This window comes from Papilio polytes, unplaced genomic scaffold (genome assembly GCF_000836215.1).
Source record: "Papilio polytes unplaced genomic scaffold, Ppol_1.0 DF822733.1, whole genome shotgun sequence".
Taxonomy (NCBI): Eukaryota; Metazoa; Arthropoda; class Insecta; order Lepidoptera; family Papilionidae; genus Papilio; species Papilio polytes.
Window position 1 is genome coordinate 1,239,466 of NW_013526471.1, and position 25,134 is coordinate 1,264,599.

A 25,134-nucleotide genomic window follows, 5' to 3' on the forward strand; every position below is an offset into this window, starting at 1 on the left:
ACAATTATTACTAAATAGAATCTTAGAGGAATTCAATAGGACCGAATTATGTTTTTTACTTCAAGATTAATAATGATTTTGCCAGAAATTGTTAATGCCCAAGTTTTAGATTTAATAGCATTTCTTAGTAATAAATAAAAATAAGGAAGTGTGCGAAAAATACTGAGTTAAATCCAAATTTGTAAAGGTCCATGTATCAAAACAAATTACCTCTTCGCTAGATGGCGCTGTTCCCGCCCTTGCAGCAATTAAAACACCGGTTCATCTCAAAACAAATAATTTCCAGGTTCTCTGCATCATTCAAGACGTCCCCGACTTTGCATTCGCTGATTTCAATTATAAGCGACGATAACCGAATATGTGCGCGTTTCGCACCCTTCGCCGTATTGCAAAAACTAACGCCGTTTTTGCCTCTGCGGCAATTCTTTTGTGTTACGAATTTTAACTTTATAACAATGGGGTAAAGTTAAAATTGCGTTGTCTCGTTCGTATCGGGGATGCTGCGTCTCAGTATGTATTATAAATTGGTTTAGAGCGGCGCGGGGGAGCAGCGGTTCTCGCTCGATACCCGCTAGTAGCGAGTCTGACCCCCGAGCGTTCGCCGGCCTAGTGACGTCCCGAATCGCAGCCTATTGAACGAACTATCGATGTTTAGTGTTGTACTCGAGTGTTCAACACCTGTGTTTTTGTGCTTTTCTATATCTTTGTATAGTGTTTTTGGATTGTTTGTGGGACTTGCGCGGACGGTGGTTCTCTTGGAAAAGGTGAGTTCGTTTTACTTATATTCAGCTAAAACTTTTATCTCGGAAATTCGAGTTTTAATAGTTTGTGTGACTAAAAATCCTAGACTTCTATAAAGCAAATCTACCATTCTCACTATAACAAATAAATTAAATCCAGTTAGTTACATTTTATTTAAAAAGAAACTCCAAACACACGCACAGTTTCCATTACAATTTAATCGCAAATAAATAGTCCCATAGGCTATTTCTAAAATACTTTCTATCACATATTATTTTAGCATATTTTAATATCAAGTAAGGGAAAATCATCTAAATTTTAATCAGGATTCATGTATCCAAATATTACGATTAATTTCTATGGAAGTTTCTTTATCTAAGAGTAGTAAAAAAATGAAAAATATCCTGGAATAAGAATGTTTTGACACGTATTTAATAAGTATAAAACAAATAAAAAAAGATAAAGAGTTTGTCAAGCTCTGACAACGCATCCCGGGAGCGGGTATTGCCACAACAGCCAGTTTTTTCGCACTTTTTAATTTTCCTAAATAGTTACGTACTTACTAACACTTGGTAGTGTGCCAATAAGTTTAATTAGACTCTTTTCCAATCAAAGATACTGTAAAAAGTCCTTCAAATAACAATTTCAATATCTCCTAATAAATCCTGTTAAACCCTGATTCTTCAATGTACGCTTCTGTAATTTTTAATATCTTCAGACGACTGGGTTAGTCATCGCATACTTTTCCCCCTTATTTTAGCGTTAGATGTCTGAGCTAGATTTCACGCTTCATTGGAAGTGCGATGAATAATGTAAATTAAGTAACAATAAAGTTGTCGAGGTTTTACAAGCAATTGTTTGTTTTAAAAAAGTATAAAAAAACATTTACTCCTGTATAACTCTCGCAGCAAGAATGCCGATATAATTGTACAATTTTCAATAGACTATTGTGGATAAAATCACAAGAGTTTAAGGGAAGCTATTAGGGTGTTATTAGTATGGAGTCTAGAAGTACAAAACAGTAGTCAAGAAAGATCAAAATCATTGGAAGTTGTTCTGTATTTATTATAAACAAGCTTTTGTCCGCTACTCTGTCCGCAAAGAATTAAATCATAATCAAAGAAAGTACACTTTTTTTTCAGACTGTCCTTTATCATAAGCTTCATCCAAATCTGTTTAGTAATTTAGGCAACAAACTCTTACAAACAATTATACAAATTTTTGCATTTACATTAGAAGTAAGATTATTCCAGTCGCTGGTCCCCTTAGATACCTTTTGAAGAAAATATAGTGAGTATATTTACTTACATGTAGTATGTATAAGCCTGGAACTTTCCAAGGCTTCGCTAATACCAATCTTCTTTGAAACGCTGATCAAAGATGGCCGCGAAAACCTCCCCTTTATTATCTGTCGCTAAATTGATTCTTCAACCCTTTAAACAAATTGATTGTAAAGCCTGGTAGCGGGGATGTAATATTAATACTGCGTTCAGCTTTTGTAACTTAAGATTCTTTTGAAGTATCAAATATCTGTTATGTAATATTGTTGAAATAGAACTTGGTACTATGAAAAGCGATATTGATGTTTATGGATCTTTTTTACTTAATTATAAGTGAATTTGAATACTTAGAAATAAAATTTTACACACTTAAGTATCTAGAAGAAAATTTAAGCCGTAGTTTATTGTACAGCGTCATTATTTTTTGGAATTCAGTGCTAAAATATTTCGTTGTACTATAATTATTGTTTTAATAAAAATGTACAATATTAAAACGAATTTATCAAGGATTAATTGGTACTTCGCCAGTTGGAACCGAGTCGTTATTGACCGCTTAATTTCGCCGGAAATTTCTGGATTCTATTTTTCATTTTTTTCAGTTCCGTCAAAGTTCCAGTGGCCGACATTTTACATTTTCACTTTATATCTAGGTTTCTTTAAAATATTAATCGCGTTGTTTGCTTTTAATGATTGAATTTTTCTTTAGAGTAAATTTAATAAACGAAATTTAATGACAATATGCATATGTTTTTTGAGTTCAAATACAAAATCCAATTCAGCAAACAGAAGTTCATTAACATTACATTAGTTTAAAAATAATGTTTCAACGTTCAGGGATGTCACTTGGCAGCAATGGCAAGAAAATCCTTGTGCCAACCCTACGTGTCTTCGCAATTTGCTGAAGCGCTCCTGGCGCTTTTGCCAACTGCGAGACTTTGACCCCCGCACGTTTCGTCTCAGGCTATTTTACTGATGTACATTGGAGGACATTTATTCCCTACCCATTTAAATTAAAAGACGACATCGTGTAGCAATATACGAGCAACAACATTCCTAGAATTAATGGTGATTGTTACTAGTATGTCATTCGAGCCAAAGTGGTAATCAAATATATTTCTTTGACTGTACATTCTGATTACGTGGTGAATGTGGCTTATCGCTTTAAAGCCTCTACTTTGTCGTTTAGAACGGGATCAATAGTGCTGGATAGATGTCATAAATAAAGTATACAATGTAGTAAATTTGCTAAGCACTTCTGTGGCGCTACTTAGGTTATGATAAACCAAGATACTGGTGCAAATATGTTAGAGTGGTGTGGTATCATTCATTTTATAGGGATTAAAATAATGGGGGTAGTAAAGTTATGTATTGATTACATTATGCTTTCATGTGGCAACTTTATTGGTGTAATTATGTAAAGTTTTTATATGTAACTATTTGTAATTTGTCTGTACTTGAGTCTCGTAAAATTGTAGATATGTGCTATTTACATAAACCTATGATAAACATATATTTTGGCTGGTATTTCATAAGGATGTTTTTTTTATATTTATTTTATTCATAAATGTTTTGATAAATATTTCTTCAGCTCAACGTAACAAGAATAGAGTACAATTTAGTTCCATATTGTGGTAGTGGTTAAATTCGTTTTGCGATCGTATTGGAGTGACCTTGCGGGGCAAGGGATAAATACCTTCCCCGGATCGCTCTATAGAGTCACACTGCCCGTAGGGCTGGCAATATGAAGTCTTATCTATTTATATTTGTTTTTGTACTTTAAATACACATTACAAATACATTATATTTTTGGTTTTTGAATAAATATATATTTTCTATTAGGTTTATATTAATTATTAATTAAAACACGAACCTCATCTTTGAAAAGATATAAAATATATTACGGATTGTAACGTAGTAATATGTGGTTTTCTCATAAGAGTTATGATAGATATATGAAAGAATAGTTTTTCTTTATAAAGAGATAGATAAGAAGATACATAGATCGATTACCTCGACAATGTTTAATAAAAGTTGTAAAAAAAAAATTATAGAGACTCTGTAAAATTAAAACACAAATGCCAACCTTTATGTCAGTTGTTTACTCTACTTTCCTTAAGAATAAAAAAACATTCAAGAATATTAAATTGAAAATTTTTCTAACTACATTTTGTAAGAGTCGACAACCCTAGGGGCGGGGTTAACGTCCAGTCAGACAGGGGTGGCGAGGCGCATGCGTGGTCGCTGTTTTGATCCGTCTCTATTCAAATGCGAGGACCGAATATGCGCAGTTTTTGGCAACAGTTACTCTGTAATCAACTATATGTATTGTGTATGTAATATTGTGTAACATTTTTCATACGATAGTTATATCTTATGTAATAGAGATCAAATATGTACAAACCGAGGTTATTGGGACGAAATTCGGGAATTTGAAATAAGAAAATTAGATGTTTTCTTTACAATTATTACTTTTATCTACACTTTAGTATGTAAGTTTATGATAAAATTGTTTCCTTTTAAACTAATAACATGTAACTCTTAATAAAAACAGCGTAACTATTCAATTAAATTATTTTCTTCTCGTTAAAATAATAGCGGAAAATGCGTCAGCAATAGGCTGTTATTGAGTTGACAGCATATGTCATTACGCGTAATGGAACGCGGGACGACGATGACACGACTTGGGAACGACGACGACACGACTACAATATGATTCGAATAATACAACGATTTACAAAACTTGCTATGAACTGTAAACTTCCTTTTAAAACATGGGTCTTAATTATTTGTCACGTAAATAGTTGCTTATTTCAGAGCTCTAAGTAAGGGTGCCCCTTAGTAACCGCTTACTAACTCTGGGTATGTGATTAAGTCATAATATTAAAATGGACCGTTTGTGTAACAAAATTATTCATATTCTTTCGCGTGTGGCCGAGAAGTTAATAATGCTGTCTTTAGATAATTCCGAAAAGGGTTCGGTTAAGACCCTCGAGCTTTGTTTTCTTTGTATCCCTAACGTGGCTAATTTAAACTGAATATATTCGACCATTATCAACAGAAGAGGAATATTATCTTTTTTTATTCGGATGTTTTCTTTTATTTAATTTGAAATATTTTGCTCTTTTGTGAAGTGACAACAATTTAAGTGTTGCTCAAATTTCTTTTAAAAAATTAAATAGGTCTAAGTTATAAATTCTTAATCAAACGAAGGTTTCCACTGACGAAAGTTTTATTAAAAAGATATTGATTATTTAACTACAGGTATACAAATTAGTTGTAAGTTATTTTCACAATAAAAAAGATTTTTGGATCAAAATCTAAAATGCTTATTACATAATAAACTAAAACTTGTTTTGTATCTTTTATCTCGTAATCAATTCTTGGTAAAATTTTAACAAAATCTCGGTTTCGTGTAGGCATTAAATCAAGGTATTATCCGAGAGAGGGCGTTGAGGAGTTAGTTATAAATGGTCCGTCAATGCTTCTCGCTAAACCCCTCAATAGTGCCGAGTTAATATATTATGAAATACCAGACGGGATTTTTAGAACCTCGTTAAGATAATTAATATTTTGCCGTAAAGCATAACATTCTTTGAATATAAAAATATAAATATTTTAGTAAGAACGAGTTATTTTCTTACTTTTGATTTATGATACGTTAGTTAGATTGGTACTGATAAGTATATAAGAAATAAATATTTCGGATTTTTAACATTTAAAATAATAATTATTAAATTAAATGAAAAGATGAATCCAATTAGAATTTACATTTTGAACATCTCATTCGCCGAATTCAAATTAAATTTTGTAGAAAAACAACAACAACGGAAGACATGAGGAAAACAGCATACAAAAAAAAAACAAACAACAAAGAACGCAAAGCTTTCCGAGAAACAGGTACCATGTCTACCTAGAGTTCTTGGAATGCAGCTCTCCCTTTAAAGTTAGACCCATCCAGTACTTTCGTGATCCTAACTGGACTATGCAAACGCTCTGGGCGGTACAAAAATTAGATACCCACAATTCATGGCAAAATTAAAAGAAAAAATTTAACACAATTCAGATGAAATAGAATGACATTTAAAAAACTAACATAGAGTTTTTGTTTTCTCGTTAAAATAACCATGATTCTCTTGTAAGTACGCACACCGATACTATTCCTAAACAGGTAAGGTCCGCGTTGTCGTTTTTATGCAGAAATAGAGAACATTAATTTGTTTTTATCATGTTTTCGTGGCGCATGTTTCACAGACGCCCTGCAGTTTAATAGTTGTGCAGTGCATTACCATTTACCACGCCGGGGCCCGTGCCCACTAATCTTACAATTTATCAAACCTTCGATGACTTCGTGCGTGGAACAACTTGGATAGTACTTCGAATTAACGATTATTTCTCTCAGAGTCTTTTATGGATTGCGAAATATAGAATATCACATGATATAGCTTAAAAAGAAGAGTAAAAAAGTAGATATATTAGTTACTTCAATAATTTCAGTTGAAGTTAGTACCTAACTGAAATTATAGTAATTATGTAACGAATGTAGTTTTTGTCTGCTAGCAGAAAAAACCTACTTATTACGTCTGTCCGTATAATCTTTGACTTGTTAATCAGTTACAATTAAATAACGATTATACAGCTTATTATAAACTCGTTAAGGAAATTATTCCACGTTAGAAAATGTTTGCACAAGCTGTTCACTATAATTATTGCGCGAGTCCTTAGGCGAAACTTCGTAATGTTTAACAAATCTTTAATGTTCACTATCAAGATGTCCATACATAAAAAGGTTAAGATTATGAAGTCACTGTTTATCACTAGCATTTAATTCAAACAAAGTACAAAATCGATTGTAATTTACGACTCTTAAAATCACCCTCTGACATAATTTAAAGACAAAATGAACTCTATAGAGCAGTCTGTCCGTCCAAACTTTCAACCGATGTGGATTTTAGATTGCTTTTCTTATAAATCCCGATCGTTTAGATTTTACAAGCAATTTCCTACGTCCTCGACACTATATGAACCAATTTTCAAAGGTGTCGCCTCTCAATCTTGATATGCGGAAATGAAAGCGTGAACCTGAATTGGTCCCGAGTCTACTTGTACTGAGGATAGTAAAAAAAATAAAACAACTTCTAAAATTATTTTAGTGCTATATTTATTCGAAATTAAATTATTTCTACTCTGAGATGAACTAATATATAAATTACTTTATTTAAAAGTGACGTTAACATAAGTAAATAAACAATTGCCGTCAGTAACTTGTCAGGAATAACTTGGATATACTGACCTTTATAAGGAAAAAACTATTGTTTCAAGGTACCAGGATCGCATGATGTTCGTGGAGATAAAAATCTAAGAGTGGACTCACCTGTACTTTAGCATGCTGCGCTCACGCGTCGGACAATAGCCCTCCGGGGACGAATGGCCGCTGATTGGCTGAGGACACGCCGCCGCGCATCCTGATCACCCGACCTATTGCATATTAAAACTATGTAAATTCGTGTGGGGCCGTAAAACGCCTGTAATATTCCTACAGGACATTTTACAAATGTCCGTATGTTTATGTATATTTTATGACGGTCATAAATGTATTTATTTTAGATCTTATGGCTTGAAAAGATAGATTGCTTTCATGTAAATTATTAGTCAACATTACACTGTTAGTTATGTTTAAAAAAAGTCTCACATAACATTTTAACATTACATATTTGGTATATTAATTATTCGTTTATTTGCTTAAAGTCACACTTGTAAAACCTTGAAGTGTAATTAAAAAAGTACATAATAGTAAAAGTGTGAGTGCAAGCCTCTCATGTGAGAAGTAGAGTGTACTATAGCAAGGGTCGTAAATTAAATCTTGTGCTTGAAATTTTAATAAGTCAAGGGAAAGGTCTACTGACCCTTCGTATTTGTAAAACAATTTAGAGAGAGGGTAATGAAATAAATGTTATATTACGTGAAAGTATTTTGAGATCTCATTATGGGCTTAAAATTATTTTTGAAGATTTTTAAATTGTCAGTTGGTAATGAATTTAAGTTCCTACTCACCATCATCTTAAACCCAACTTGATGAAAAGTTACTTTTATAACGTTTTAAAGTAACAGGATTCTTAATGCTTATGATTCCGATATATTTCTCAAGATGACTGAGATTTGTGTCTATTAAAATTTTTATTACAATAAATTCCAATGCGCAGTTAAATCTCTTGAGTATAAAAGGTTCATAGCTGGTGCATGTTCTATGCTGATGGTAAACGCACTGCTAAGGGCGATAACGCACGCTGCATGCAGATAAGGCGGCTTGCACACTGATACTACCCATGTACATGTTCCAGGGAGCCCGAGGGATACGTGATTCGGATATAATACAGCTCTTTATTAGAATAAAAATCTGTAGAACCCTTCTTGAAGAAAAACTTTATAAAATTTAAGGTTATTCGAACTTAAATTAGTTTGTATGGTTTTGTATTTAATCGTTCGAGTTTTATCAACAGGCATAGTGAGGTGAGTTTCAAATGAAACAAAAAACTAACGACGACTCTTGTGATGGGTTCGTTGAAGCGATCTTCAAGTGCTGAAACTGCTGTCGGTAATTTGAGCAGACAATGGCCGCCAACTGCTATATCCGAGAACTATGGAGTTTTCAAAACAAACAGGTTGATTCAAAATATCAATTACTATGGAGACAAATGTTAATTTGGTTGTGCTAACTTGAGCTCTTTATGTTCTTATGGTTCACGTAAATTATGTTATAGACAGGGATTTGAATTAATAACATAAGCGACATCAAAGATATTGTTTGTACTGTAAGCTCTCTTGTTAAATGTTTTTCAAGTTATGCAACAAACACCATTGGGTAGTTTTGTTTTAGTTAATAAGATTTTTTTTTACTTAATTAATAACATAGAATACAGCGAGATATAAAAAAATAACTTTAAATAGATTACTTTTTAAAATCAATTTCTGTAACAAATAACATTATCCTTTTTGTTGTTACAGTATGGAATAATATTGTTAAAAAGATATCCGGGTGTAAAATATTCATGAATTTTCCGAACCTTTTTCCGGCGCATGATGCGGTCGACCCGGGTATGATAATGAGGTCGCAACTTAAACAATGTACTTAAATAAATTGAGTAATATCTAGTTTTACGCTATTTAGGAGTTCTTATGTAATAAACTAGTAATTGCTGGATTGAATTAAAATTGAATTGAAATTTGAAACATGTTTCGAGAAACGTTTGTAATAATATAAAATTTTCTTCGAGTTTTCCAATAGCCAAACTCATTAATGTGTTCTTTTAAACCGGAATTAACAAAACTGATACGCTACATTTAACATAAATTCAACGTAAAATAACATTCGTTTTTAATTTCCGTTTATATGTGGAAATGTGAAAAGAGAGAAGAAATTGTATGGTATCATTGTGTATATAGCGCATCTGGAATTAAAAAAATGAACGTGCTTTTTATTTCTACGGAATATTCGAGTTTTTTTTTCTATTCGCCTACGAATACGTGACCTGGAATGGAAACCAGGATCCCACTTGCACTTCAATAGATCATATACCAAGTTTATAACAAATATTTCCTTTTCATAACTAAGCAAGAAGAAACGTTGGTCTTTAAGTTAAAAATGCCCGTCGTTTTATAGAAAGATTTTTTCCTTTACATATCTGTTTTTAATGATTCACTGAATTATTAAAGCAGCAACAACATGTTTTTTTTTTTCATTTTGAATTCACCTCTAGTTGTTGGCTAGAAAATGTTATGCCATTAAAACTAGGGTGAAAAGTTGACCTCACTAGTTAAGTAACCCTTGTTTAGTAACGCACGAAGGTCAAGCATCACTTGTCCGTGAATTTTTTAACAAATTGCAATTATGTACAGCGTCGTGCGGCACGTGACTCTGCAAGACCCGCACTACTCGCTGCTTAGTTAGGTAAAGTTCATAAACCCGTGGAATAGGACGTTGTTTGGTCAACTGTTCTTTATTATCATTCGGTTTCGTAACCTCTTCAAATGTTTTATGTATGACTTTAAGAATTTAGTTACTATAATATAGGTATTTTTACGTGTTAACATTTTTTTATGTGCGGAATCACTTTTTTTGTAACAAGGGGATGGGAAGGAGGGTGACAATGGGAATCATATTTTTTTTTAATTATCAGAAACTCTCACGTGTTTAGCTGGTAAATTAAATTCTTTTAAAACCTCAAGCTAACTTTGAGTTTAGTTTGAGCTTAAAGTTATAAGGCACCTGCTATCGTGCAGTGGAAAACAAACTTAATTTCAAAGTTTCGGTCAGTTACGTGTTTCCTTTCTTTTGAATACCTATAGTTTCTAATACTCTTTTTACGATTTGTTGATACTCTTAACGTCATTTAGCGGGACCTTTAAAGGTAATTATTGCAAGTGATTACTAAATTGTTGTTTTATAATTCCCACTTCCTATTGGCTTGGGATGGCATTCGTCCCACGGGAACTTCCGCTTGCCGCATAGCGTACGTATTGTTTACACATTCAACTACTCTATAACAGTATGTCCATTGTTCATCTGCTCATGTGAATGTTACGAAGGTTTTTAAAGCTTTTATTGAAAGCTTTCCTACGACTTCCCTATTCTATATATGGGTAATAATCGATCTAAGTTGAGAGTTTATCACTTAGTGAGTGTATAAATGTTATAAAATACGAATGTTATAAGTATCCTTCGACCACATCTTCACCTTGGTCTAGGTGGGATAGTGGTCAAGCGCTGGCTTTGCAATTTAAAAAAAAAGTAAAACAATACAATACCAATAACTAAATCGTGGTAATTAGTTATGAGTCTTGCAAACAGATGTATCATTAGAGACATGCAGATATTTTAGTTTGAAATGACTGCAACATATTGCAATGAATTACTGTTCATGGCGAGCGCAGTGCGGCGCGCCAACCGCGGTAAGACAAATGACGTTACACAAAAACTAATTATGTTTAACAGTAACTAAATAAAACAAATAATAACCCTATCTAGCTATCCAGAAATGACAAAAGAAGTATGACCACGTGATTCGGGTTTATTAAAAAAATAGGTTTAAAATAGTCTATAGCCGTAAATTTATAGAATATCGATGCCTTGTTTTCTCCGCTACGTCTCAATTCTGATATCGAAATACGATATCAATGGCAAATTACACGCCCCAATCCTTTACATATAACATCTACTACATCGGAATTTGATACCTATCTTTTACATAATAAGAGCATAAATCCAATGTAATAGATCCGTAAAGTCACAACAGAAATATTGGAACGCAGCACAAGTAAATGGAGTGTGAAAATTATGATAAACTATTCGGGGTGCGTCAGAAAAATGAACTAATGTTTATTTATCTTTTATTTACCATTTCATACTTTACAAGATTTCTTTCTTTTCGAAACTCCTAATTAAAGCATTGTAAAGATTTTTAGTAGTATTTTTTGTAAAAAACAAAGTGATACACTATTTTACTTAACTTTAGAAAACTATCAAATCATACAGTGATATTAGTCTCACTTAGGAATGTAGAAAGCTGTTCAGAAGCTTTGCGTATAGACGCAAATTGTACAAACAATGCACACGTACTGCGGAGCGCAACGCGAGCAAATGTTAACACACGGCTCGGCTCAGGTGGATCGTTTTGTTCCGTTACAGTTGTTCCAATAATTGCCCATTATGTTCCTTACTTTCAGCTAACAAAGCTGTCTTGTAATGGTACATCTTTGAAATATACAAAATATACAAACGTCGAAGGTATTCTTCATTGCACGCATGATGTATTTAAAATAGTGCGACAAATGTATCTGGCTCGTTAAGTAGATATTCAGCGGTAGTTCTATCAGAGAACATATACTTATTAACAAAAAAGATAGAGCGGGCGCACGTCATTGACTAAACTATCGCACAGCTGTTGTGCGATTGTCGATTGTTTCGCATCCAATTCAACTGTTTATTTGCACGATTATAAATCGAGTAGTGTGTCACCTCCATATACGCTCATAGTAATCAAATCGAGACAAAACAGTTGTGTATTTAAGGTGTGCGCACGTCAGTACTACCTGCACATTGTCGTAACCTAAAACCTATCGTAACATTTTTTTAATAATTTCTTTACTTATGTCAAAATTTGACGCTTTACTTGACGCATACTTAACATCATTTTTTTTATCTGAAGATGTTTTTTATTGCTATGTAACATATTTGGGTCAATTGGAAGCTTGATCGAGGAAGTAGAGCGAAAACATGTTTTCAATGTATATTAGGGTAACCATATTTGATAGAAGATTAACTAAAGTATTTCAGACACAGTATGAAATTTAAAATGTCAATCTTACATAACACTGAGTGATGATTACTTTCTTCTTAGTCGTCAGTCAGTCGTGAGTTGGTCATTTTACATACAAAAAACAATCGATGGTTTAGTTTGTAATAGGTTATTTATTTAATGACTAAGAAGAGAATCATCCACGTTAAATTACAATGATTTAAATGACGCGTATTATCCAGTTATTATCAAACGTTTGGCAACTCTAATGTAACTGAAGCCATAAAAACTTCAATAATGCGCCCCTGTATTTAACTTGCGGTTCGCTGGATCGCTCAGTTGGGTTTTTTGATGTTTCCGATTCGGACCGGGCCTTATTTAGTCAGACCCGGATAATCTGTGTAAAGGTTAAACCTTGAACTGTTCCCTTGGGAGATGAATAACGTTAATATCCTATTTGTGCGGACTATTATTTTCGACTTAATTTTTCGAAGAAAGCAAAGCAAAAGCCTTAGGGATTTTTATTTTTCACAAATTATATTTTATCGCAAACTAAGAACTGTTAATAATAATTTGTTTTTAAATTATTATTTTTCTTATCAAGTAGTAGCAAATTATGAAAAAGTTACTATATTCGTACAACAAAGCCAACAAGCCGCATAATGCAATACATGTTGCTTCGAGCAGTTGCACCATGAAAATAAAAATGTAAGAAAATAAAATGGCATACTGTGTCCTTACAAGCAATGTGGCGACGTATTATGCATCGATTGTTGTCAGCAATCAATTGACTTTGTATCATCAAACTATTCAATAGAGTTCAATATTCGATATCAAATCAAAAAAGGTTTTTCACATGAACGGATAGCATAAAATATCTTTATTACAGTCCATGTTTATTACGATACGATGAAGCTATTTTAGGAATCGATGCGACCACATCAAAGAACCTAATAGCTCGAGGCTTTTATGGTAAACCTTAGGCGTCTTTGTGTTATTAAGTCGAGGTATAAGAAATTGCAAACACGCTCTTGTTTCTGACTGATTGTCGACGAATATAAAGAGCTTGTTTCGTTAGGAATGTAAATGACATCAATGGAATAATTTACGACTCAATTCGTTCCTAATCTGAGGTTCAGCACGCAATCTATATCCGCATTAGACCTGCGAATGTCATTCACACGAATAGCTATAGAATTTGATTTGCGATATCGTTAAAAGATAAAGTAACGCAATAATTCAAACGAATGTTTACAAACCGATAAATTTGTGATAGAATAAATTATAATACCAAAAGAGTCAGTCAACAATAATTGTCGGATAAGTCAAAAAAAAATACATTGCCTAGATCATAATGAGTTTTAAATAAGAAGTTTGTAACAGCTGTATAAGGGTTGCATGTAATAGCCTCAAACGAAGCCTTACAACTTAAGCAGGGATTGTTAGTATTGTCATTGCAACTGTACTTCCGCGAGATTTGAATGTTGCAGTGTTGTGTAACTAATTACTATGGTCGGAAGTGTACAAGAGCAAAATGGCTTTAAACAGATTTTATAGCACCCAAAGCCCATGATGTATCGAAGTAGATACGAGAGACGGTTTAAAATTATTATTCCTTCTGCCTAACAAGCAACAGGAACAGGACACAAATGTAATCCAAATAATATTACTTCTTACTATTCTTACTGATATTATAAATGCGAAACTTTAGATGGATAGATGGATGGCTGGATGAATGTTTGTTAGAGTTTGTAGCCTAAACGGCTGAACGGATCTCGATGAAATTTGGCATAGATATAGGGGATAGTCTGGAAGAACCCATAGGCTACTAACTTTTGTTTTTCCGAACTGCATGCGGATGGAGTCGCGAGCGAAAGCTAGTTTACTAAATAAAGTAAAGTACGAAGTAAAGTAATAGATTCACCTTTATATCAAATACAATAAAATCCCTAGAAATACTCATCAGGTGGTTAATATTAAATTACGCTGGCGTAAAACAATTAGTTGCGATGATTCAACAGAATTTCAAAGCAGCGTTTGTCATCAATCATGAGCAGAACAAGTGAAGTAACAAACAGCTAAATCATACTGCTTGCTATACGTGAACGACTGAAGGAATTGTTAACAATGTAACACTTTCTTAACCATTTTTAATTTTACATTCATTTTTGCAATAATGTAATTATTTACACTGATATTATAAATGTATTTTTGGATTTTAACATGTATTGAAATAACTCAAAAACTACTGCGCCGATTTCACCATTAAAATCTACGTTAACAGTGAGTAACATAAGCTATGTTTTTTTTATTATTTTTTAATTTCACGTGGATGAAGCCACGAGCAACAGCTAGTGGACTATAATTTAGATTAGTTTCTTGCGGCTGGTCACACCTACGATATAATATTTTAACTCAAAACATTTATACCGAAGTATCGAGGCGTTTTATTAGTATCATAGAACATAAATAAGCTTGAATTATTCGTCGATGGTGATAATTCAGGGTCATTAGGTGCCTCGGGTGTGACGCGCAACGATTACTGGCCACGTAAATTGAACAATTTCACAAGTACATTGCGTCGAGAAATAGCCGGGATGTCTACGTCTAATAATATCCCGATAATGATTTACCATACTAAAATTCTACTCTAATCCAATTTGCATATCTTATGTTTAACCACAAAATAATGTTCTAACATCGAAGTAGTCATTGTACCAAAATCTGCTTAACAAAACTTCCATTCAGGTGCTAAGTCACCACTTAGGAGAGAACAATACGAAATAACCTTAACCAGACGCGGCACTTGCATGAAGCATGTCTCATGCGTGCCTAATGGGGTACACCAGACGTACGGAGGGCCAGGTACAATGGTCGCCCGGGAGTGTACTTTGAGTGCACTCTGTAGGTTCCTAAGAGGACTGGAGCGATGGGTTTTACCCCAACCTTATAGCCTAGGTTTAGGCTATCCTAAGATATTTAAAGGAACTTTGTTATTACAAGAATGAAAGTTTTCTTTTAGTTATAAACTCAATAAAAACATAGAAACATTTGCGGAAGTCTGTCGAGATAACTTATGACGCATGTATGTTCTACTCTATGATTTTCTATATATTTTAATTGCTTCTGCGATCTGAGTGTATAATTTATATGACAAGATTTCATTAAATCCTTGAGAATGCCATAAGGAAAGCAATTTCAGCGGCCACTGCACGGCTTACGATCTGTCAAGGCTGTTAGGAACAGTTACGTTGTAATGCTTTCTTAAATTATTGCTGGATATTATTTTTAATTCGTGTAAAGTTGTTAGATCCCATTTAAATGAAGATGCTGTCATCTTGTTACTTCCCAATGATAAGTTTGATGTTTATTTGATGATGATGAATTTGGTTGTATTATATAGGGGTATGTAGAGAGGCTTGAAAACATAGAGTTGAAATTAGTGACATTTTTAGCATAGTTGTGTAATTATGAGCGTGAGTACACTTGAAACTAAACTATCGCACAACTGTCGAGTCTCGCTTTGATTCCTATGAGCTTATATGGAGGTGCGCACACTAATCGTTTTTTATTTGTGGAACAGTTGAATTGGCTGCAAAACAATCGGCAATTGCAAATCAGTTGTGCGATAGTTTAGTCAAAGGTCAGCAGGAAGAACATTCCTAGACGGTTATAGAATAGGAATTTTATTAGTTAAACTGATTACAATCCTTGTAAAAATATATTCGTAATGTTTGTTGTTGGTGATCATTCATAGTTGTTAAGAGCCGGGTGGGCGTTCAAGCGCGATGTATCATGGCATGCGAACCTCATGTAATGCTACAACACACGATAGGTTTCAACTACCATCATTTAACATGATATGTGTTAACTGGTTAACTTGTACATTCATATCTAAATACACGTTTACGATTTGTAAATGCAATACTCCTGCTAGGAGAGCTGTAAAGGATTTATCTTCAATGCTATACGCTACTGGTTCGCTGTTTACTTTAATAACGACTTTGAAGTGTAATTGTTGAGTCTACGGAAGTGTTGAACATAAGATTGGGCTTTAATTTTACATTTACGTGGTCCATTCTGCTTCTTGAGCAATATCTTGACTATTTCTTAAAATTTCATAATATTATTACGTAATGAATTGTTTCGATTTTTTAGATAATCTGTGGCACTTTCTTTTATTCTATATGCCTTGTTATTGCATGACATCTGAAATTTCTCTAATTATTATCGACTCTATGTCACGGTAACAAGAGACATTATTGTCGATGCCGTTGCAGATCAGAGGTCATTGCGAGATTTTAGTGTCGGTTAGATTCTTCGGTTTTTTAAATTATACAATGTACTTTTACGAATTATAAGTTCAAATAATCAGATTAAATTTTGCTGATTAATAAACAAAATGTACTTTTATACAACTCTTACAATTGTGCTGTTTTACTCTTACTTTTAGTGGAAAGAATACCTCATCTAGTATGAATGTATTGTCAACAATTGGGCTAACAATAAGTTGTTAGCAGTGAGCCCGTGGGAACGCCAGCGGGCGGACAATGATCGCAGGATGTTCGCGGCATGTTCCCGGCGTTCCGAGAAGCCTTTCCATATGGCCCTTTGTCATTGATAGTGTGAACGCAACCTTACTATTTTACAATGGATTACGTGTTTCTTCTATTTTCTGTCAGATAACGACCAGAATGAATGATGTACCTTTGTAGTATGTAATAGATTTATGCTATATTGGTAGTTTTTGCTTCATTTTTTTATAACTCGATGATTATGTTGGTGTTCTTTTGAAAAGCTTTGGACGATTAGGAAATTGCTAATATTGTAAACTGATAACTTAAATCTTGAGTATAAGAAAGAGTGATAAAAACTTACTGTTTTAAAACATTTTACAGTGCGTGAAAAAGTTGCGTGTGCGTGCGCCGGCTCGCGTGTCTATTTGTCCGGCCACTGTCTACTTGATTGTTGTCGCTGCATCACATTCCAATGTAAAACAACGCCATCTATAACTTAAAGTTCAATAACTAAGCAATGCGGCTTCTTTAACTAGGGAAATATCTCCTGTTGATATTGTTATTAATAAATATAACTTACGTTTAACTTTAAGTAGCACTTGATTATTGTATGGATTTTAATATTTCATGTTTGGAAATGCAATTATTTGAGACTTGGTAAAACAAAATTATTCCAATCCCTCCGTATGTCTTTTATTCAAAGCCGATTTCAATCGCAAAACGGCTCTGCGGTGCCTTACAAGGTCCGCAATGGCGCTCTCAATGAAAATAATTTAGATAAAAGTAGCCACTTTCGATACAATTAAAGACCCCATCAAAGTAATATTGCTAAAACTACAGCAGTGTAATAAGTTGACAGATTCTTGAATCCATAGTCCTACTTGTTTAAGATTGGAATAATATAACCCGGTTTCTGAATTCTTAAAAACTTTTTTAATGTTTGTTAATGATAATAGAAGTTGTTAAAAGCAACCTATATCTAATTTTTTTTTATATAGTAAAAGGGGGAAAAAGAGCGGCGTAAACACCAAGGTGGTCAACGACGAAAACTAAATCTGTTCTTATTATAATAAAGCGTAAACACACACTTCTTTGTTGCCTAAGATGTCAGCAATTACGGCATATTTTTGAATAACTCTTATTTTAAATAAAATGCCCCACACTTACGTCATGCTTTAAACTTGGGGGTTTAATATTTTGGATAAAAATCCTAATGTGGGAAAGAGATCATAAGTTACTGCCAACATCAAGAAAGCAAGGTTGCCATGGTTTGTCATAATTCACTTTGACATTTGTAATTGATAATTTGACACATGTAAACAACAAAATGAATTTTTCATAATTTTATGCGTATGAAGTCGCACGGGAACAGCTAGTATCAATATATTTGTTCGCATTTACCATAAAAAAGCCAGTTGAGCTCGTCGAAAACATTATTTTCGATACTTTTAGTGAAATGTCTATAATAATAGTTCTATGCTTGTCTCGTTAAAACAAACTAACATAGTTATCACGGACGCTATGGAAAATAAGAGCATGAATATTCACATACACGTCGTGTTTCATATTGTACGATATACATTGCTCGTTTCGTTGATACATTATTCGAAACAACATTGTTGGTTGTTTCAACCTGCGCGTAATGTATTAGGGCAACAGTAATATTGTCTCAGCATTACCATTTTATTGACGCTCTCCCCAGTACGTAACCTACTTTATAAACAGGTTCCAACATGTCCTGGACTAATGAACTGTGACAGGGAGGGGAAGGCTTCGATTCATATCACGTATATGTTTTGGAAGTTCAGAATTGGTACGTACTTTTGTATACGCTTTTACCAAAAGTAATAAGGTATGTTTTGGATTCCTAAAGCCTTACTATTGTTTTATTTATCATTCCAAGTGAAAAGTAAAATAAGAAGAAAAGGACTAAAATCGTAATAACAGGACAGATAAAATGGCTTTGACTTCCGACCTTTACGTGCCGAGCTTCTAACGTAAAATGAATCTCCTGACTGATAGATATATTTCGTGTTAACATGGAATGGGTTATTATAGTTTGGAATTTAAAGTTTTTGTATGAAACAATAAGAATGATTAATGGCCCGGGATGTAGAGTAGGGTAGAATTAATAATGAATAAGCCGAGCGGAGTTATTGCATTCACGCCAGTTAACGATGCAATTTGTTGAGCGGCGCCAACATTGTTAATCAGTAACTATTAAATAAGTTATCTACTTTTATTAAATCTTACCAACGTTATAAAAGCAAAACTGTGATTAAACGGATCTCGATGAAATTTGGCATAGATGTATAGCATAGTCTAGAAAGACACGGGCTACTTTCTTTTTTTTTAACCTCTGTCGACTCTTCGCAGGCGTTAGTATCATTTCGTAGCTCAGTAATGTGTTCCAAAGTTTGTCACCTTCACTTTAAAAGACCTAATTAAAAGCATGAAATGGTGGATTTTTTTGACATATCATAATTTTAAACATCAAATCTTTATTTAATGAATCTGGGATATTCTAAGCTGGTAATTCTAAAAGCAATTGAATAAAAATCATTTGTACAATTAACCTTAGTATAACTTTACTACTTTATCTGCTTCTGTTCATAAAAGCCTATATTTTATGTTTGAAGACGTTACAAAGACATTACGCAGCACTCAGGTGACAGACGGTTGTAATAAAACGCAAAACTGTTTTTGTTTCTAAGATTGTTGAATGAAAATGGATCTGTAATGATCTACATTCTCTTCATTGCGAAATATCTTCCCTTTCCGCATTACTACGATTATTTTTTTTGTACATCATGAGATCTACTAAACATGACGTCTTTACATTATTATAATATAGATTAAAACGCAGAAACCTGTGAAATTCAAACACATAGTGTACTAATACAGTTCAGTGAAGCGAAGTGTCTGTCAAGCAATACTCTGGGGACAAATACTTGCCAAATCGATGCCTTCGACGAGCTTGAAATCGTTCAACTGAGCATTTTGTTAACAAACACGGCACTTTATAAAGTCTCGTTAATCTTAAAGGAAGCTGTTGTAGTACTTCTCTGAAAGTCCCTTTTACAAAAAGTATATTTTACCAAGTCATAATATGAATGTTAAAGCATTAGAATGCAACAATGTTTCTTACTCAACTATTAATCAAAATTGGTTTCAAATGCGGTCATCGTAAGACCAAAATATGTTCCCGCGGTGAAGTCTACGCGTCTGTGGCAAGGCAGTTGCTAATTCGTTACATGTCCAGATCAGCGCTTATTGCTGTCTATCATTTTCAAAACACTAGGGCTGCCATAAATTAGATTTTAAAGATAAATATATCTTTATTTAGAGAACAGTCATCGTATAAGTATGCAATGAAAAACATTTGATGAAACTAAGGAAAAACCTTTCTTATTATAATAGAATAAAGATGGATATGACTTTAAAATTAGAAAATGTTACAAAAACTAGCTACGTCAAGCGGTTCTCATGGACACTAACGTTGACTAAATTAGTTTATTCCTAAGAAACGTCAATGTTGCATTGCCAGTCTCACGTTGGATGAACAAACAGTGAACTAACACTGCTAACGTCAGTGGCAACCCTATCTAATCGAGAACAAGTAACATCAGATAATGTCAGTAGTTTAGGTGTTGGCCAACACGACCAGAACGCACTGCAGCCGCGACACGCAACCACCGATATTATAAAGCGATTATGCCGATACAAATTGTTACAATAACATATTTAATATGTGCCAATAGTACGCTATACTCGAAATTGAGTTATAACCAGCTCTAATAATGTGCGAATATAAATTATACCAGATCTGAATAAACTCTCTAGGAGTCTTGGAGCATTTTAGGACATGCACAGTCTATGTTCGAAAACGGACACTTAGCCGTTTTCGTAACAAAACGTCTTTCTTTACAATATTGCTGCATTTAGGTAACAATTTATAAAACAATACGAGGTCATTTAAAATTAAATAGTGTACAGGATTTTTAATAACTTACTCTTACTTACTAACTCTTTCAAGAAGCTAGCATTTCACTTACTCGAAGGCCGGCAACGCATATGCAGTTCCTCTACTATTGCGGATCTCTAGGTGTCATTTAACATCTCGGTGATCCCGCTACCCGTTTGCTCCGTACCCTTAAAAAATTTCGATCATAAATTTCATAATCAAAGTTTTTTTGCACGTGGAACATGCTTGTCAACTTTGCCTTGTAAAGTTTTCATTGTTAATTGCTCACCGGTTCTCAAACGTTCCTAAAAATAATTGATATCAATAGTGCGACGTATTAAAATAAGGTAATTACAGTACTCGTGTGAAATCCAATCCGAGCAATTGAAAGCTACTGTTGTTAACATGTTTATTTGGTTAATACGAATTTAAACGGCTCACCTAATGGTAGGTCGAGATTAATATTTCTGTATTTATACGAGTATAACTGAATTCTCAGCTGTTTAAATTTAGTAAAGTAGAATTGTTTTATAACGAGTAAACATTTAAAACCAAATTGTACACTCGATATAATATTGATTTGATTAAACTCCCGTGAGACATTACTATAGCTCATTATTTAACGGCTATCACTCAAGTTTATTTTTCCGGTGGTGACACCGACTAGTTTCGGACCCATCGGGGATTTATCTTCAGGGCGAGTGTAGTCGGTGCCACCACCGTGAGTGATAGCCGTTAAATAATTCATTATATTATTCTTAAACCCTTGAAAAGTTAACCTACATCACTAATTGCTGCCAAAAATACTAAAGGTATGCTTACGTAACCGGTTTGTTACCGTTATAGTGACGAAAGCACAGTTTAAAATAATGCAACGATAACATCTAAAAAACCGGTCTACATCGAGAGCACAGTCCGTATGTCTGTTCGAGATATACTAATCAAGATACAAAGGGTTAATGATCACGGGGAAGTGAGACACGTGTTTTGTGCCCGCTGCCTACCTCGTTTGAAACTAGAGCATTGTTTAATTCCCCTTCGTAACGGAGGATTGTCTCTACATTGTTTTTTTACTCTTTAATTTTGTGTCTTTATTTCCTGGCTTTTATTCTCAAAGGTAATTTTTGTTGTCCTGATTTTTATTTAAAACGCAAATTACCTAGTTTCTATAAAGTAATAAAAAGAAAAATATTAAAGCTTCCTTTACTTAAATTGAAATTATTATATTCCAGTTTACGTTTTAAGAGTCAAAAATTTTTTTGGCGTGGAAGATTTCAAAATCATTAATCATTTTAAACAACAAAGTATCTTGTTATTGAATTTAAAAAATGAATATTTGTCGAAATCCTTTCGTGTTTATCCTCTACTTACAATAAACGACACTTTGTAAAAGCTCGATGTCTAAAAATAGTTTATCCCCGCATCACGAAGAGGGGATAAGCTTTGTTACACACATTAACACTGGAAGGCTCTTAAAATGCCACATACAATATGCGATCCTCTATTCATACGGCGGTAGGCGACAGGGGCGAAGCACCAGCCTGTACGTACGCGCCGGGGACTGGCGTCAAAAAGAACCACAGAGCTGCGAAACTAACTTCTAACAGAGAAAGAATTCGTGAAATTACAAAGATTTCTAGCTTGGTAATTTGAGACCACAATAACAAAGAGATTAACTATACTAGTTTCTATACGTTAAATATTATACCTAATGCAATACAAACACTATCTAGAAAATGAAAACAAGATGTAAAATGTTACTTCCTAAGTTCCCGGGAAATAACCTCCCTAATTAGCAACTAATAACACAACACTTGATAAACATAGACAACGGGCACTTTCAACTGCGTCAAATACAAACAATGAGAGGTAGGGTGACATATTTCCCTCTCCTTCCCTCATAGGCCTAAACCGAAGGGTTCAAAGTGTTTCACGTTTCGCTTATAACGCTCCAGCAAATAGTCGTTTGTACTAAAAATAAATATTCGAAGGAATCGCCTAAACAATGGCCTTACCCTCTCAAGGCACAGATACCCTCGCTAAAGAGGATGTTCCCTCCCTTTCGGGGGTCTTGGGGGAGGGATGGGGAAAGGAGAGTGAGGGTGGCTTTGTCTCCGCGGCGTCATTACTTTGTCAAAGGTCCTCAGCGAGGCGCGACTCTAAGCAACACATGTCCTGGTTTTTCACAAGGATTCACTCCACAGCCTCCGCTCTAGTGTTTTGGTACGACGACAATTATTTTCAACAGTATTTTATAGTAGGGTCTTTTGTGTTTCCATCTGTAATGCAAAGATATTTCTTTTTATTTATACAACCAACACTAAAAGACTAATATTAAGTTACTTCATACAATTAACTTTGTAGTTTTTTCTATTATGCAGTTATTTCACTATTGACATTATCTGTATAAAGTTCTCACAATCAAAATACAATATCTTTTATTGTAAATACGCGTTGTTAGACCTCAATGTGTGGATATAGCAGGTAACTCAGTGACCGCTGCAGCGCGGCGGCGAGTCAATCAATGAAACTCTGTCCGTAACGATGCCCAAGTACCTCGGACTCTAGCAAAAACTCCGCTGTAATGAGTAGGCTGCATTTCATAAGCTTAGAGCGTATTTTTTACTTTATCGTCGAGCGTTGTCTCTAGAGAAGTTTAAAATCCCAGTTGTGTCTAGTTATAGCTTTATAAACTTCTAAAAGCCTTTTTCTGATGCCTGGCCGTTTATAAAATACCTTGTGAGATTTTAACATACACAGGAGAATCGATTTTTTTTCTGTCCGGCTGTCCGAAATTATTTTAAAATTTTGGTAATGACAGTTTAATTTTTTTCATTTTCTTAAGCCGCTTACCATTCACAATAAGTAAGTGTTCACGTAACTTAATATTTCTTCTTACTAATACAATAAATGTGAAAGTTTAGATTGATGGATGGATGGATGTTACTAGGTATCTCCAGAACGGATGAACGGATCTAGATTAAATTAAGCGAAGTTGTAGAACATAGTGTAGAAGAAAACATCCTACATACTGAGTATTTTTATTCATCGAGAATGGAGTCGCGCGGTAGAACAAGACTCTTATAACTTGCACTACAAGAAAGAAAATATGTAAGGAAGGTGAGCGTTGTCGAGTATCGGTCAAGAGGGCAAGGGACAGTTAGAAGCGAGCGCAATGTTCTTTTACCACATTACCAGGAACTCCACCGTTATCAAACTTTTTCTAACACCAAACTTTTATTCGATACATACAATAAAATGTTAAGTAAACGTGACTCTGCACATTTAATTTAGAACTTGGAACCGTTATTATTGTTTTATACTTTTGTATGATGTATGTGCTAAATTTAGTTGACTTAGGGCCTGTCCCACCAAATTGTAAAAATATGTGATGGAAATATCGGATTTTCTTTCCTTATCTGACAGTGACGTCATTTAAGCCTCTATCAGCCAGTGTTAAGACAGGCCCTTATAGTCGTTATTAAAGGATGTTGACATCTGTTATTAGCGTTACATAAAGTTAGAAATCATACTATCACTAAATGGCTCAATAACGTCTAAGCTCGTTACAAAACTTAGCGTATAACATAAACTAAATGATACTTAGTGCATCCGGCTGCTAATTCCGCTGTATCAGTATAATTAACATTAATGCCGGTTTCATACGAGGGTAGTCCAATGCAGCAGAACAGTAGGAAAAAAGAGGACAGCTCTTGTTTTAAGGTAGACGTTGTCTTTTTGACAGTCGAAGCATAAAATCACATTGTCTTCGCATTCGAACCCTTCCAGAAACTATAGACAACAAGTATCACAGCAGCAGAATTTCACGGTGCGAAAGAATTATTATATTGATAGTAAGTGTTCAATAAAAATACAGTACTGCCCTCCTACTCTTGCTCTACCGTACTGTGCCACCTTCGTGTGAAATTAGCTAATCACTTAATGCAAGCAAGACCGTAGGCAGCGTATCACACCGTTACCTCGCTCCGCACTGATGGAGATCGACGGACCAACTGATGCATGCTGTAACGGTCAATCAAAGCACTTGTTTCTGTAATCAAACACGTGCTCGCGGAAATGAAGGAAAACATTCTTTGTTATCGGCCATAGTAAAATGTTAAACACTAATTTCACATGCTGTTATTTATAAAAGTTTATATTACATCAATAGGGTAGCTATTACTAAACTTGATTATATATTCTATAAGATTTATTTTTTAACTAGCTTTCGCCAGCGATTCCGTCCGCGTGGAACCAAAGAAAAAGTAAACAACCAATGTGTTCTTCCAGACTATCCCCTATATCTATGCAAAGTTTCATTAAAATCCCATCAGCAGTTC

General features: G+C 34.1%; 1 protein-coding gene across 1 annotated transcript in view; it reads left to right on the top strand.

Moving 5' to 3' along the window:
* The first annotated feature begins 564 nt into the window (after nt 1-564).
* The window catches only part of LOC106105659 (SH3 and multiple ankyrin repeat domains protein 3), a 96,590-nt gene continuing 72,020 nt past the window's right edge, over nt 565-25,134 (top strand). The window contains exon 1 of the mRNA XM_013286083.1: nt 565-764. The gene's annotated coding sequence lies outside the window, so the exon portion shown is untranslated. The remainder of the gene's footprint in view (nt 765-25,134) is intronic.